Source organism: Schistocerca cancellata, chromosome 7 (genome assembly GCF_023864275.1).
Source record: "Schistocerca cancellata isolate TAMUIC-IGC-003103 chromosome 7, iqSchCanc2.1, whole genome shotgun sequence".
In the NCBI taxonomy this organism is placed as follows: domain Eukaryota; kingdom Metazoa; phylum Arthropoda; class Insecta; order Orthoptera; family Acrididae; genus Schistocerca; species Schistocerca cancellata.
Genome location: NC_064632.1, coordinates 159,303,385 through 159,319,449, shown reverse-complemented (window position 1 = coordinate 159,319,449; position 16,065 = coordinate 159,303,385). Strand labels below are relative to the sequence as shown.

Here is a 16,065-nt window from a genome sequence, read left to right as displayed (position 1 = left end):
GAGCACTATGGGACCTAACTGCTGAGGTCATCAGTCCCCTAGAACTTAGAACTACTTAAACCTAACTAACCTAAGGACATCACACACATCCATGCCCGAGACAGGACTCGAACCTCCGACCTTAGCGGTCGCGCGGTTCCAGACTGAAGCGCCTAGAACCGCTCCATCACACCGGCCGGCCTCTAAGATTGTTACTTCACTTATTACGCTACACGTTTCGGTAAGATTATACCTCTTCATGTGCAGGTTATGACAGCATTTAAATTTCTAAATTTGATGATAATCATATGAAAATAATACTGGAAATAATATTTTTGTTGCCGTGGAATCAGTTATGCAATCTGTAACTCCAACAGGTTGGCTCTCTTAGCCATCTAGTAACTATAAACTGGAACAGAGTCGCGTGATTTAATTAGACTATCTTCTGTTACTCGTGTTTTACTTTAGTTCATGTTCTGCGCATAACCGCGTTTCAGGACGGTATCCATTGTCTTCAACAGGCTTTCAAAGTTGTTTACTCTGTTAGAATTAGAGAGTTACCAGCAAACCTGAAAGTTTGTTTCATTTCCCAGATGTTTAATTCCCTTTCCGAATATCTCGCAGGCTTCCTTTACACTTTACTAATGTCCAGTTTGAATTATACCGTGTAGAGGCTATAACCCTGCCTTGTTGCCTTCTCGCCTGCTGCTTCCCTTTCAGGACCTCAGACTGTTGCAACTGCAGTTTGGTTTCTGGACAAGTAGCAGATAACTTTTTGCTTGCTGTTTTTAAAGAAAGTAAAAAAAAAGCGTTGTCTATTTTCCAATTATGTGTAACGGGGAAGACATACTATCCCACGTATGACAGTTTTAGCTCCGTCTAACAGGACTTCCCGTCAACTAGGGCTGGGCAGACTATACTTGCGTCCGAACAGGTTCGAAATTAAGCGATACGGCACAGCGTTCGACACAATATCCGACTTGTTCGAACTATCACATGAAATTTGACTCGCGCGGCGCGAGTGCAAGGGAGATACAAAATAGGCACAACAAAAAGCTATGGTCTGTTTAAAATTCGATAATTTCGCGAAACACCGGAGAGAATAGCATTTAAGCCCTACCAAAAACTACTGGTTTGAACAAATTTATGGCTTATCATACAGTACCAGTATGTATGGATATATGGAAATTTGTGCTAATTTTTAAGCGGTGAAAGAAAGACTAAAACGTTGTCCTCCAAAAAATATTACTTAACTGAAACGAGTATAATTTTTTATTTGTCGATCAGAGGATGCAAATGAATAATTTAGTCCCCTGTTCACTCATGAAGGTAATAGATAAAAAACGTTACCAGGTTTTAATCAGTTTGAACGTAAGACGCCAACATTCAGCACAAAACAGTTAAGGTAATTAGACAAGAATTAAATGCCGAGCAGACAAAATATATCGCAATAAAGTGATGGTAACTTCTATCGCGAGATCGAATTGTAGCAACGAGACCCGTCGTGGAGATAGTACTATCACATGTCACTAGACGGCGAGACGAGCGGAAGTTGGGGAATTGAACAGAATAGTGATTGCAATCTTTTTTTTATTATTATTAGTTGCCGTTGTTACGCATGACTCTATCCGCGTTTCACAAATAGTTTTTGTATTAAAATCCATAGCGCATTAAAAACGTTAAGGTAGAGCGTTGTGATAGTACCAACAGTAGTTACTAGATCGCAGGCCGATCAAAAGACGGAACAAGACGCGAGATTTTCCGAACTGTGACGTACGTTGTTCGGACAGTTCGACTCGTATTAAAACACAGCTACCTCTCCCGCAGCTAGCAGCGCCGAACCAGGTGTCGCGCTGCGTTTGCGGGCGAGACTTGGTTCTGCGCTACGGCGGCGTTTCCACTCGCGATGCAAAGACCGACGTGGCGTCTACTGCTGTGGTCGTGTGGCGGTGGTGCTGTACCGGCCACTTCCTCATTAGCCTAGCCGCTGCGTCTAATGCGGCCAACTGCAGCTTTCCGGGGCAACGCTCAGTCCAGTTGCTTCCGGTACGGTCACCGCACCGCCATCACACAACCTGCAACACGCCAGCCAGTTACTAAATAGCAGCAAAGACGACGACGACGACGCAAAAATGAATCGCGCAGTCATTCATAAACAATCTGCTCCAACTTGATTGAAGCTGTGGCGCTGCTTTTTATCAGGGGACGTCCATTAATTATGTGAGTTCTTTTGTAATCTGGGCCCCACCCCTTCCCTCCGCACGTTGGTGGTGAGATTTAGTGACATGTGGTCGGACCCCCCTCCATCACGTGATGGTTACCCCGTAGTGAGATATAAACAAAAATTAAATAATTTTTATTTGTGTTAAATATCGATTAAAACACTTAAATAATAGTTTTATTTATAAAGTGTAATAAACATCGTTTCACTGTTTCTTGCATCTCTCTGTTGTTATCTTTTCCTCTTTTTGTTCCTTTTAGTGTTCGTTGCCTTTCCTTCGTTCTAGTGGTCTTTCCTTTCTTTCCGTTTTGTGTTATATGTCTCGTCTATTTTATTCTCACACTTGCGGCATTGTTTTATTGGGAACAAGCGACTGATGACCTCATAGTCTGCTCCCTTTCCCCCTCTTTTAAACCAACCTAACATCGTTTCAATACGTGTTTAAAATTGACTTTTTTTTTTTAAGTCTACCTTGAGTAGTATTCCGACGGACAGAACGGAGAAAGGTGCACAAAATGGCTCCACAGAAACTGTTAATCCGTTTTCACTAATACCTCAAAAAGACCTTTATATGATACATTTTACACATTAAATGCAATTTAAACTTTATTACTTCGCAGATGAAAGACATAATTGTTTGTACTTTCCTTCAACCGTACGAATCAAGCTCTTGATTAACATAATCGCCAAGAGAATTATTGTCGGTGAACTTTAGATAAGCTTTCTTCCACAAACGTTTAACTTATTTCTCGAATGCGTGCTTTCTCTTAGGTATGTCGCTTAACATAGAATACCACTAATGAATCACTGAAATGCTTGATTCCTACCGGCTCGGCAGAGAACTCCCCAAACGAAATCTAGTCCGAGCATCCTGGGCATACGTATATGTAAAGAATTCAGTTCAGTTCAGAGAGGCCATAGACATTGGTGCGCACTTTAATATTGTGTATGCTTGGTATTAATTATATAAGACAAAACTTCATCTGTTGTTATAACGTATATTCTCTGAACTAAAAAATTAACACGAGATTTCATTAAACTAAAACTAAACCCCTCCCGAACAGGTCATGAAGGCCGAACGGAACCGACCGGCCGCCGTGTCATCCTCAGCCCACAGGCGTCACTGGATGCGGATATAGAAGGGCATGTGGTCAGCACACCGCTCTCCCGGCCGTATGTCGGTTTCCGATACCGGAGATGCTACTTCTCAATCAAGTAGCTCCTCAGTTTGCCTCACAAGGGCTGAGTGTACCCCGCTTGCCAACAGCGCTCGGCAGACCGGATGGTCACCCATCCAAGTGCTAGCCCAGCCAGACAGCGCTTAACTTCGGTGATCTGACGGGAGCCGGTGTTACCACTGTGGCAAGGCCGTTGGCGAGAGATTTCATTGGCCCCATTTAAATAAGATTTAGTGAGATTTTGCCAGGCACCTCCCCCCTATTCTCAGCTCACATAGCCGGCTGCGGTGGCCAAGCGGTTCTAGGCGCTTCAGTCCGGAACCGCGCGGCTGCTACGGTCGCAGGTTCGAATCCTGCCTCGGGCATGGATGTATGTCATGTTCTTAGGTTAGTTAGGTTTAAGTAGTTCTAAGTTCTAGGGGACTGATGACCTCAGATGTTAAGTCCCATAGTGCTCAGAGCCATTTGAACCATTTTTTTTTTCAGCTCACATAATTCATGGACATACCGTCAGTAGCGCACATTATTATAGTGTGCTCCATTTATCTACATCTACACACTGTAAGCCACAGCGCAGTGCATGCAGGGAGATATGATTTATAAAAGCATTCAAGTGTTTCATAATTAATAGTCAAAACTGCCACAGGTCCAACTATACGACACTGGAAGCACGAACGTTCCAGTAAACGTGGACCAGCAAGAAAGTCGGGAGTGAAATTTGAGCCGTAGTAAGATCGCGCGAAAGATTTTGAGAATCTGTATTGTGCGAGGAATCTGGGAATACGCTACAGTCTCGTGCGTATCGCTGCCGTCCGGTCCACAAAGAAAAGACAAAACTGATCGTAGTATGCAGAGACACATTTGAACAGTCAGCCTGCCGTGCCATCGAGTAAGATCGCGGTTTAGCTCTCGCCTGTCGGTGCTACGTGCCAACACTCCTCGTGGCGTTGTTACCCTGCATCTATAAGATTGGTTCAAATGGCTCTGAGCACTAAGGGACGTAACTTCTGAGGTCATCAGTCCCCTAGAACTTATAACTACTTAAACCTAACTAACCTAAACACATCACACACATCCATGCCCGAGGCAGGATTCGAACCTGCGACCGTAGCGGTCGCGCGGTTCCAGACTGAAGCCCCTAGAACGGCTCGGCCACCCCGGCCGGCTCTATAAGATTATTGCGGATCTATACGAGAGGCGAGTATCGACAGACCCTTAAAAGTAGCATCGGCAGACAGCGATGTGCCAACTCCGTACGGGGAAGACGCGTCTGCAGGTTTCCGTAGCGGAGCCAACACTGCCTCCACAGCTTTTTATTCGCCGGTCGTGTGTCGCGGTATATGGTCAAGAGGCGTTCAGTCGGTAAGAAATTGTGTGGCTCTCCAATTCATAGACCAAGCAACAGTTAACACGGCGCGTGCAGCGCTGCCTATTGAAATCACTGTACACCTACTTCTATCCTCCGCGATCCACTATATGAAGTGCATGGCGGAGTGTACGATTCATTGAGATTTGTTACAGTTCGATTCATTAATGGAACAGAGGAAGAAAGACTCTTTATTCGCGCCTCTGCGAGCTGTAATTTGCCTAATTTTAAGCCAGGATGCTGAAATTTTGAAACAGATTCTCGTCATATTTACGACATTGTACTTCCAGGGTCGTCATTTTAAGTTTTTTCAACATTCCTGTTTACTCGCTTGCCAACCCGTCAAGCCTGTGGCCAGTCGCTTCGCCCTCTGTTGTGCATGCCCAAAGCCCTCGGTTCGTCTGACCTGATGTAGGTCCACTCAATAGTATTAAAGAATAAGCTGTACCTGTTACGCATGCAATCATTCTTGTAGATAAACTGCAGTTCCCACTACGCTAGCAATGAATCCTGTAGCCCCCGGTTGCTTTACGTATAACCGATAGTATTTGGTCGTAAAGTTTCCTATCTATACTCATTCTTACTAACATTTGTTTGTATGACAAGCGTGACTCAACATGCTTTTTACTTTTCGTGAACTGCACGTATCTGGGTTTCTGTACAGTAATGATTCCCAGTCTCTGTAACAGGCTGGGGTTTTTGCGAAATCTAACTGGGTACTGTTGCAATTTTAACCTTATATAACAACCAGCGAAAAACGTGAAATACATCAATAACTAAACGAATACCATTCGGTTGTCAGAGCAGCTGAACTGAATGCACAGTGTGTTGAAAGGAGGATATAAGATAAACGTTAACAAACGCAAATCTAGGGTAATGGAATATAGTCAATTTAAATCAGTGGGTGCTGAGGTAATCAGATAAGAAAATGAGATACTAAAAGTAATGGATTTGTTTTGCTATTTGCGGTGCAAAATAACTGATTGCCGAAGTACAGACTTCCAATGAAACGCAAACGTTTCTGAAGAAGAGAAATCTGTTAACATAAAATATGGATTTAAGCGTTAGCAAGTCTTTCCAGTCTGCAGTGTAGTCTTGTATGGACGTGAAATGTGGAAGATAAACAATTCAGAGAATAGAAGCTTTTAAAATCTGTAGAAGAATGCTGCAATCAGATGTGTAGATCGCGTAACGAATGAGGAGGTACTGAACAGAAGTGAGAAGAAAAATTTGTAGCACAATTTGACTAAAGCAAGGGCTCGGTTGATAGGTTACATCATGAGTTATCAAGGGTTCGCCAGTCGAGTACTGGAGGGAAGTGTGTGTGTGGGGGGGGGGGGGGGGGGAGGGGGTGTAAGAGGACGACCAAGATTTGTCAAATGTAAGCAAGTTGAGAAAAATGTAAGCTCAGTAGTTATTCGGTTCGGAGATGATGAGGCTTGTGCAGGATGGAGTAGCAAGAAGAGCTGCATCAAACCACAACAGTGTAGGTGAAACTTCCTGGCAGATTAAAACTGTGTGCCGGAACGAGACTCGAAATCGGGACCTTTGCCTTTCTCGGACAAGTGCTCTACCATCTGAGCTTTCCAAGCACGACTCACGACCTGTCCTCACAGCTTCAGTTCTGCCAGTACCTCGTCTCCTACCTTCCAAACTTCACAGAAGCTCTTCTGCGAACAGTATAGGTACTGTCCCCGAAGTCATTTACTTACAACATGAACCACTTCCCTATTATCTGCCGAGTCATACCAAATATTCGTCCGTAGACGACTGTCCATCCAGGGAAACACACCGCGTCCAGACTGACAGGAAATCTTCGGTACAGTGTCAAACTTTGTTTAGATACCTCATTGAAATGTGGCTTCCTTAGAAGACGACGATCTGGCAATATTAACGTATCAGAATATGCCGTGCTCTTCTAATGGTTGCAGCTGTAGGAAAACCTGGAGAAGACTACCACTTCATTGCCGTGCCTAGGAATGGGATCCGTCAACTTCATATGTCTGAGTTCTGTTGCGATGTTTGATTGTCTCTGTGTACATTGCACACTTAAAAAATCTCAGTTCATAAAACTTCGGTTTATAAAAACTGGACTATTCGTCACAGTGGAATTATCCGCGATGCTTCTTCATACAAAACAGGTATATTTTAATTTATCCATTTTACTCGCTGTTGAGCTCTGGGGCTGTGGGGTATATTATTCTAGTAAATACAGCAACCGGCTACCTTTCTATGTATTTTTATTTAAGCTAAAACACGTTTCGAGCATTCAGCCATCTTCAGTTAGCATAATACATATTTGAGTCTTCAGTCAGTACATAGTTAAAACATCGACAGCAAACTGGATGCTGCAGCTGCCCTGTGCGAAATAATCGTGAAGTGTAGTGGATAAACAAAATTATTCTGCACAAGCAGCTGCAGCATCCAGTTTGCTGTCGATGTTGTAACTATCTACTGAATGAAGAGTCACAAATGTATTACGCCAATTGCAGACAGGTGAAAGTCCGAAACGCTTTCGCTTGGGTAAAAGTGCATAACAAAGTAGCTGGTTGCTTCTTCATCATCATCATCATCATCATCATCATTTACGACTGATTATTTACTGAAATAATAGATTTACTTTTGTCTGTCGATCTGTTTCTTTAATAAAAAATTATGAGTTTCGGCCAATACCGCCCATCTTCAGATCATGTGCGACGTTGTCCGAAACGGGTAATTTTGAAGTAAAGGAAACAGCAAGCGACAGACAGAAAAATTAGCTTATTTTGTGTAGGTTTATATGCAGGTGGATTCTGTTTTACGGGCCTATGGGGTTTCCGTCTGAGTAATTTCGCGCAGTAAAACTGACATTCGTTGTTAGCATAGTTTTGCCGACGTGATGTGGGACCTTTCAGTGAGTAAAAGGCGGCAGTGGGCGTTGTAATGTCGTTCTTGACGGGCGGGTATCGCAAAAAACGGCAAAGCACACACAGGAAGAGGAGGAACCCGTTTTGCGGAAAGGAGTGAGGCGTTTCTGTTTGCGCCAGACGAGCTTCGGCTTGCGCGCTATCTTATCTGCAGCGCGCCAAAGAACACAAAGCAAACCGTGGCCCCCGCCCTTGCAGGGCAGGGTTTGGCCTCCCTGGCGGCCTTCGGCTGCCCTTTGTCCGGTGCAGGACACAATGTTGAGGGTATGGTGCCTCGCAATCCTTTGCGGACTTTGCACCGAGCCGCCGCGTTCGTAATGGGCGCGTAGGCTGGCTGTGTGTGTGTGTGTGTGTGTGTGTGTGTGTGTGTGTGTGAGATCAGGGGTCGCCGATGCTCATCCCAAGCCCTATGTCGCGCGCACATCTTGTTTGCTTCCCAATTTTGGGATTTGCTCGTGTCGTCGCTATCACAAGGGTTCTGTAGACATCCTATGCGTTCCCGGTCTGGGGTAACCTTTCGTTTCATTTTACCATTCGCCCGTGATCCCCTCAGCGCATTTCACGCGCTGGCCACCTACTCTGGACCTTCGCCTCTGAACGGCTTAAATCATATTTTTGCGACCGTGCAATGCCCATTGTGCTCTCTTGCCGGAATGTGTAAAGAATAGCACGATTCTTAGAACCACGGATACTAGAATACACGGTAGGGATCACGAGGTGTTTGCACAGTAGCAAGCCGTGCCGCTGACGTCACAGTGAGCACAACCAGCGCTGAGTACCACGCATTTGCCATAAAACATTGTCATAATTGCATTTGCGGGCGAAAACGAGGCTTTTTACAGCAGTATGAAAATTTATTAATGACTTGCGATATATTACAGAGTTACGCCGTAGTTATCAGTGTACTGAGGGATTTTTTTAGAGTAAGATTTTAACTGAAAAATATTAGTTTGCTGCGCGGTCGTCAGTTGACTATCCAAAGCAGACAAGTGAGTGTGTTGGGAATTAAGCTTCCTATATTTCCTAAAAACGATGAGGCGAAACGAAAACGGACTAACGCCTGTAAAGGTTTCGTTTTCAGTTGGAATGCACGTGTCTGCTTAGTATATTTTATTGATTCGGATTATAAAAGGGATTTAGAAAGTGAAGTGTTGCATATATCTACGGATTATAAGTTGAAGACTTGTGTTCCGTCGGTGATTTAGGATGCACTAATCAACCTAATAATGAGAGTAATATTTGTGCCCAAGAAGGAATCACCCGTAAAGTATTTGATGATACTTTACAGGTAAAAGCGTTGCTCATTAACTTGAAGTAATTACTACTAGACAAAACCTTAACCGTGAAACCGAACATTGCTGTGAAGAGACAATGCGCCTTTCGACAACAATTACAAATTGTAGAAAGAGAAATAAAAAAATCTTACACAAAAGAATGCTGGTTTACAGGATCGTGCGAGTAACCCTTACCGTCGATTCTAATATCTGAGGGTAGAATGACTGTTGTGTTAACAGCCATTTTCGTGTTATTGTGGTCTTCACTTCGAAAGATATGCTGCAGCCCTACACGCTAGTCTATCCTCAAGAAACCTTTCCCATATCCGCAGACTTACCGCAATCCGCATTCATTTGAACAGCTTACTGTGTCAAAGACTAGCTGCTCTACTAAAATTTTTACCCTCCACACTTTCATACATTACCATACAAACCCTCGAAGCCTCAGGATGTGCCCGATCGACAAACTCTTATTTTATTCATATTGTGTGGTAAATGTCTTCTTCCACCAACTTGCTGCCGCATTTCGTTACACGATTTGCTCATATAATCTCGAGGTTCTTTTTTTTTCCAGCGCCACATCTGAAAACTTACATTCTCTCTCTTGCCTGAACAGATTACCGTCTACGTTTAACCTCTGTGCAAGGCTACACTCTAGACAAATACACTCAGAAAAGACTTTCTGTTAGACATATTCTCCGCCTCCGTAGCTGAGTAGTGAGCGTGGTTCATTGCCATCCTATGTCCGCCCCAGTAGCTGAGTGGTCAGCGTGACGGATTGCCGTCCTCCGGGCCCGGGTTCGATTCCCGGCTGGGTCGGAGATTTTCTCCGCTCAGGGACTGGGTGTTGTGTTGTGTTCATCATCATTTCATCCCCATCCGGCGTGCAGGTCGCCCAATGTGGCGCCGAATGTAATAAGACCTGCGCCAAGGCGGCCGGACCTGCCCCGCGAGGGGCCTCCCGGCCAATGACGCCAAACGCTCATCATCATCATTGCCATCCTTTTCTTGGTGGAAGGACTGGTATGGGGTCTCTCAGCCCCGTGATGCCAGTCGAGGAGCTACATGATTGAGAAATTAGCAGATTCAACGGCCGACAACGGACGGGAGAACTGTTTAGGATGACACGGCGGTCGGTCGCACCCGATTTGCACGTCAGAGACCAGACGGTAGAGCTGTACTTTGCTTTGGTTAACAGCATCCTCTTTTTAAAAGTGATTTCCTTGCTTACGAACTTGCAGCAAGCTGCAGGTGAAAAATCGGCCTGCAACTCGTTTTGTAACTGAAATAAATGATTGTCAGTGCAATTTATGATGGAGCTACAACCATTTATTTCGATTTTCTTGCCATTGCCTATCTATCCTCTCTGCTTTGACTAACTTCAATTACTTTGCTCACAGAGTAACAAAACTCATCTACTAGTCTTGCGTCTCACTTCCTTAACATAATTCCCTCAGAAACGCAAGATGTACTCAGATCACATTCCATTACACTTTTTTAGTCTTGTCGATGTTCACGTTACAGCCTCATTTCAAGACACTATCCACGCCATTCCAATTGCTCTTGCAAAAGCCGGCCGGTGTGGCCGAGCGGTTCTAAGGCGTTTCAGCCTGTAACCGCGCGACCGCTACGGTCGCAGGTTCGAATCCTGCCTCGGGCATGGGTGTGTGTGATGTCCTTAGGTTAGATAGGTTTAAGGTTCTAAGTTCTAGGGGACTGATGACCTAAGATGTTAAGTCCCATAGTGCTCAGAGCCATTTGAACTTTTTTTTTTTTTTTCCCAAGTCCTTTGCTGTGTGACAGAATTATGTACGTGGTGTCCCAGCAACGGATGCTCAATATTCAGATATGTGACAGAAATGCTCATTTGAAACTAAATTTTCATTGGTTTTTGAGCGTGTTGATAGGTTGTATTTTAGAAGAGCCATACTTCTTTTTTACATTTGTTTGAGCAATTTGACTACGTTTCCCTTTGGCCACACGGACTGCAAATGTACTTACAGCCTGACGGACCCCTTCCATATTTTACGAGACGTGTGAGAGAACATGTCAACCGCACTAGCCCTTATCGCTGGATTTGTCGTGGTTCTATAACTAATTGACCACCAAGATCCCCAGACCTTGCACCATTAGATTTTTGTTGGTGGGACTGGATGAAATCTAGGTGTACAAACAATAGCCGAATACGCGAGCCGCGCGGGATTAGCCGAGCGGTCAAAGGCGCTACAGTCGTGGACTGTGCGGCTGGTCCCGGCGGAGGTTAGAGTCCTCCCTCGGGCGTGGGTGTGTGTTTGTCCTTAGGATAATTTAGGTTAAGTAGTGTGTAAGCTTAGGGACTAATGACCTTAGTAGTTAAGTCCCATAAAATTTCACAAACACAAATACGCGAGATGAACTGCTTGGTCGCATCTTGGACGCTGCTGCCCTCATTAGGAAACTTGCAGAGGCACCCAGACGAGCGACACATGTTCTCCCAAGATTGCTGAAACGAAATTGAAGTTGCCAGTCGAATATTCGAACATTGATTGTGAACTGCACAACGTTTTTAATGTGGCTTGCACGACAATGGTTAGATGTGATTGTAATAAAAATACGTACTTATCAATTGATACTTTGTAAAACGCATGTTGTAACGTGTACTGTTCTGCGCATTTAAACCTGGTAATGAACTGAATAATATACAAAATAGATATCAATGTACGTTAAATTGTTCGGTCTCGGATATTCGGAATAGGGCATATGTTCATACGAAGGTTTTTGCTTCATATGGTAGTTCTTGTCATATCACAATGTTGATCATTCATCCTTGGGCACCCCGTATAGAGAAGACCGTAAGGCGAGCAGCACGTTTCGTTATATGTTCGTCCAGTAGGTGGTAGCGTCATGCAGATGTTCATCAGTCTCTAGCGACAGAAGCTGCCGTTCTCCGTAGGGTGTGCTTTACTGTTCATATTGCGAAATCATAGAACAGTCGAGCATTGTACTATTTCCTCGAAAGTATACCTGCGAAGAGACCACGAAGGTAAAATTCCCTCCTCCGCACACCGTAAAGTAACTTGAGGAGCGCAGATGTAGAGCCACTTGTCTCACAAGTAGTGGTGTGCAGTGCCCACGACAGTAGCGCCGCAGTCCAGATTTCCGTCGCTTTGGTAGCGAGTGCGAGACCAGAGAGTCGTTCCTCAGCCGTCAGTAGCGGGCGCTCGGCGAGTCCGCTACGACATTCCCGGAACGAGAGGCTGCGCCAGTGTTTGCTTTTTCGGCTCCCGCCTGCTGTTTGGACCCAACTGCCGGCCGCCGGTCTCGCGGTTTCCGGTTCGTGTTTTTCGTGGACCCGACCAGACCAGATTGTTTTCTTTCCGCAAACCGGGCGCTGCCGCAACATTTTGCGCCGTTAACACGTGTCTGTACAAAAGGCGAGACACGAATCTCCCCACGTTTTAGCCGGCGTCCGCGACGTGCAGATATGGCGTAGTCGGAAGCTCGCGGAATTGTCAGTATTACGTGAGGTGAGTGGACGCTGAAATTCAAGGAACCGGTGCGTGATGGGTACGACTCCCGTGTTAATTCTACACCAAATTTCCTCCTGTATGCAAAACCTATTCAATGCACAGCAATATAATTTCTGTCAGACGTTTAAGTATGTATTCTGGATTACACTGAACTTCCGATTTTTTATTAGTATTTTTTTTACATAAGAGGAAAATTAAAGGATCCGAAATTTGAAGTTTTCTATTCTAGTTTCGTATAGGTCAATTAAATACCACGACATTCAGCTATTGTGTTAGTCAGTTGTGTTAGTAGTTGCGGATCCTATGGCAGTGGTGTTCCTTCCTCTCCATTATCCAGAGGGCTGTAGTCATTTTTCTTGTTGATTTGTCCTGGAACCTCATTTGCTTAACTCTTTGAGTCTCAATAATACAAAAAAATTGTTTAAAATATTCACAATATTGACCTTTACCTTCATAGTAAGCAACTAATATAGGGAGACAGTGGCATAAAGTAAACAATTAATTTAAGGAGGTGGTTTCACTTTGGAAGCACTGGGATACACAGTTTTCAACCGCTCATCATTTCATGACATACGTATGAAACCAAATTTTTCATTTTTCCCAGGGACATTGGCACATTTCGAAACCTCCGCGAACTTATACTGCTAAAACAAATAAGTCCCAAATAACAAGCAAAAACATACTGCAGCAGTGGTTTCATTTCGAAAATTGGAAATTTGTGGTAAGGACTATGGGACCAAATTGCTGATGTCATCGGTCTCTAGGCTTACGCACTACTTAATGTAACTTAAACTAACTTACGCTAAGGACAACACACACACACACACACACACACACACAACAAAGATTTGGTGTAATGGTACTGTTTCTACATGGTGTAAAATTACTATTCAGTAGCGATGAAGGATCCGTACTATTGGTTTCCGGTACTATTCGCAATCAAGTAGCAGTTCCCTGAACAGTTGTGGTTGTAAAGACTTATGGCTGATAGTGCTGTCACCGTACGTCGCATTGATTTCTTGTCTTGACCATGACGTGTTACAAAGGATAGCAGCTGAGAATCTCTTCTAACGATGCAAATGTTGGATAGGAAACTGTGTCCGTTTGAAGCAGTAGCGGGCACACCTACACCCGGTCAGTTGTTGGTTTCAGGTTTGGAAGCACTTGCTGTAGCGGCATTGTGTCGGTCGCTATCACCACGGGAGCCGATAAGACCGGCGAGGCGCGAGTGTTGTTGACCTCCGGCGAGCTATCTGTCGGAGAGAGAGAGAGAGAGAGAGAGAGAGAGAGAGAGAGAGAGATTTGACCATTTACGTTGCATTAGTCTGTCGTCGCATCTTACTCTATTTCAAGGCGGCAAGTAGCAGCAGATATTAGTAATGCAGTATATAGTCCTAATTGTGTAGTAATATGTGTTTAACTGAGCAGTTAAGTTTTGTGGTTGTCCAACACGCGGACACGCTACGTATAGTTGTCCGCGCCACAAACAATTCTTTTAAATTCTCTCCATAACACTGGAATGTACAATATGCTATCTTAACGGAATGCGGCGCCTTTCGAATGTGAATAGTAAGTTTAGTTGAAATCGTGGTATGAACGCTGCCGTGCCTTCTTCTTTTCCGGTTAATATGTCCAGTCTGTGATGTCCGGAAACTTTCTTGCTTGATCACTTGAAAGAATTTGGGATTTCTGATGGGAAGTTAGTTTTCGTGTTGGTTAATTATTGTATCAATGGATGTAGATATTTTTTCTTGCCGATTTCTTTCTTCAGATAAGTCATTTTTTGCTGGTCACACTGATCGCTCACACAAACATTCGTTGTTTACGCACTTCGTCACTATAAACGGATTATTGTTTTTGATTATTTGTTCCCCTGCCGTTACTACGTCATGTAACTCAGTTGTGAAAGCGATTATGCTGGCCTACGGATCAATGCGGTACTTGCTGTTTCAATATGTACTGAACATTCGAAAAGATATACTGACATTATAGGATATCGGTAAAAGTACGGCAACCCTATAGAACAATCTGATGTGGAAGGCACAGATGTCCTGGTGAGCACCACGGTGTGATGGCGACCACCTGAAATACTCATTTCTCCACAGCCACGACAGCAGCCACTGTACAACCACTGCAGTGCACAACGGAGGAACGGAGGTCAGTAACAACATACGAAAACGTGACTAGTGACGGATAGTTTCGGAAATATCTTCATTGTCCCCCACATACTCTACATAAATACCTGATCAGTAGTATCTAGACACCTATCAATGGATATTAAAAAGCAGGGTGTGCATTCTTGGCGTTCATGACGGATTGGACTCTGCTCAGGACACTTTTATAAGGTATCTGAAGGTATGTGGAGGATAGCAGCCCATTCTTCCTCAAGAGCCGAAACTGGAGACGGTAGTTATGTTTAACGATGGAGTCTGGAGCGAAACCAACTTTCTAACTCGTCCCAGAGGTGTTGCATTGGGTTCAGTTGGGCCCTCTGGTCAGGACAGTCCGAACTGGGTTCAGGTCGAGACACTGGGTAGAGCGCTCGCTCACCTTACCGCCTCTCACTCCCCTCGTACTTCTCCTTCATTTTGTCTGTCTCATTGTATCTTGTTTGCAATCGGGCTTCCCAGGATTTGCATTTTATACCCTTCTAGCATTTGTAGACTTAGAGAAAGCTTTTGACAATGTTGACTGGAATACTCTCTTTCAAATTCTAAAGGTGGCAGGGGTAAAATACAGGGAACGAAAGGCTATTTACACTTTATACAGAAACCAGATGGCAGTTATAAGAGTCGAGTGACATGAAAGGGAAGCAGTGGTTGGGAAGGGAGTGAGACAGGGTTGTAGCCTCTCCCCGATGTTATTCAATCTGTATATTGAGCAAGCAGTAAAGGAAACAAAAGAAAAATTCGGGGTAGGTATTAAAATCCATGGAGAAGAAATAAAAACTTTGAGATTCGCCGATGACATTATAATTCTTTCAGACAGCAAAGTAATTGGAAGAGCAGTTGAACGGAATGGATGGTGTCTTGAAGGGAAGATATAAGATGAACATCAACAAAAACAAAACGAGAATAATGGAATGTAGTCGAATTAAGTCGGATGATGCTGAGGGAATTAGATTAGTAAATGAGACACTTAAAGTAGTAAAGGAGTTTTGCTATTTGGGGAGCAAAATAACTGATGACGGTCGAAGTAGAGAGGATATAAAATGTAGACTGGCAATGGAAAGGAAAGCGTTTCTGAAGAAGAGAAATTTGTTAACATCGAGTATAGATTTAAGTGTCAGGAAGTCATTTCTGAAAGTATTTGTATGGAGTGTAGCCATGTATGGAAGTGAAACATGGACGGTAAGTAGTTTGGACAAGAAGAGAATAGAAGCTTTCGAAAAGTGGTGCTACCGAAGAATGCTGAAGATTAGATGGGTAGATCACATAACTAATGAGGAAGTATTGAATAGGATTGGGGAGAAGAGAAGTTTGTGGCACAACTTGACCAGAAGAAGGGATCGGTTGGTAGGACATGTTCTGAGGCATCAAGGGATCACCAATTTAGTATTGGAGGGCAGCGTGGAGGGTAAAAATCGTAGGGGGAGACCAAGAGATGAATACACTAAGCAGATTCAGAAGGAT

General features: G+C 44.1%; 1 protein-coding gene and 1 pseudogene across 1 annotated transcript in view; one reads left to right on the top strand and one right to left on the bottom strand.

The window, feature by feature from the left end:
* LOC126092680 (meteorin-like protein) overlaps positions 1-16,065 on the top strand; it is a 303,797-nt gene that overhangs the window by 20,813 nt on the left and 266,919 nt on the right. The window lies entirely within an intron of this gene.
* On the bottom strand, positions 3,459-3,576 carry LOC126093179 (5S ribosomal RNA; annotated as a pseudogene).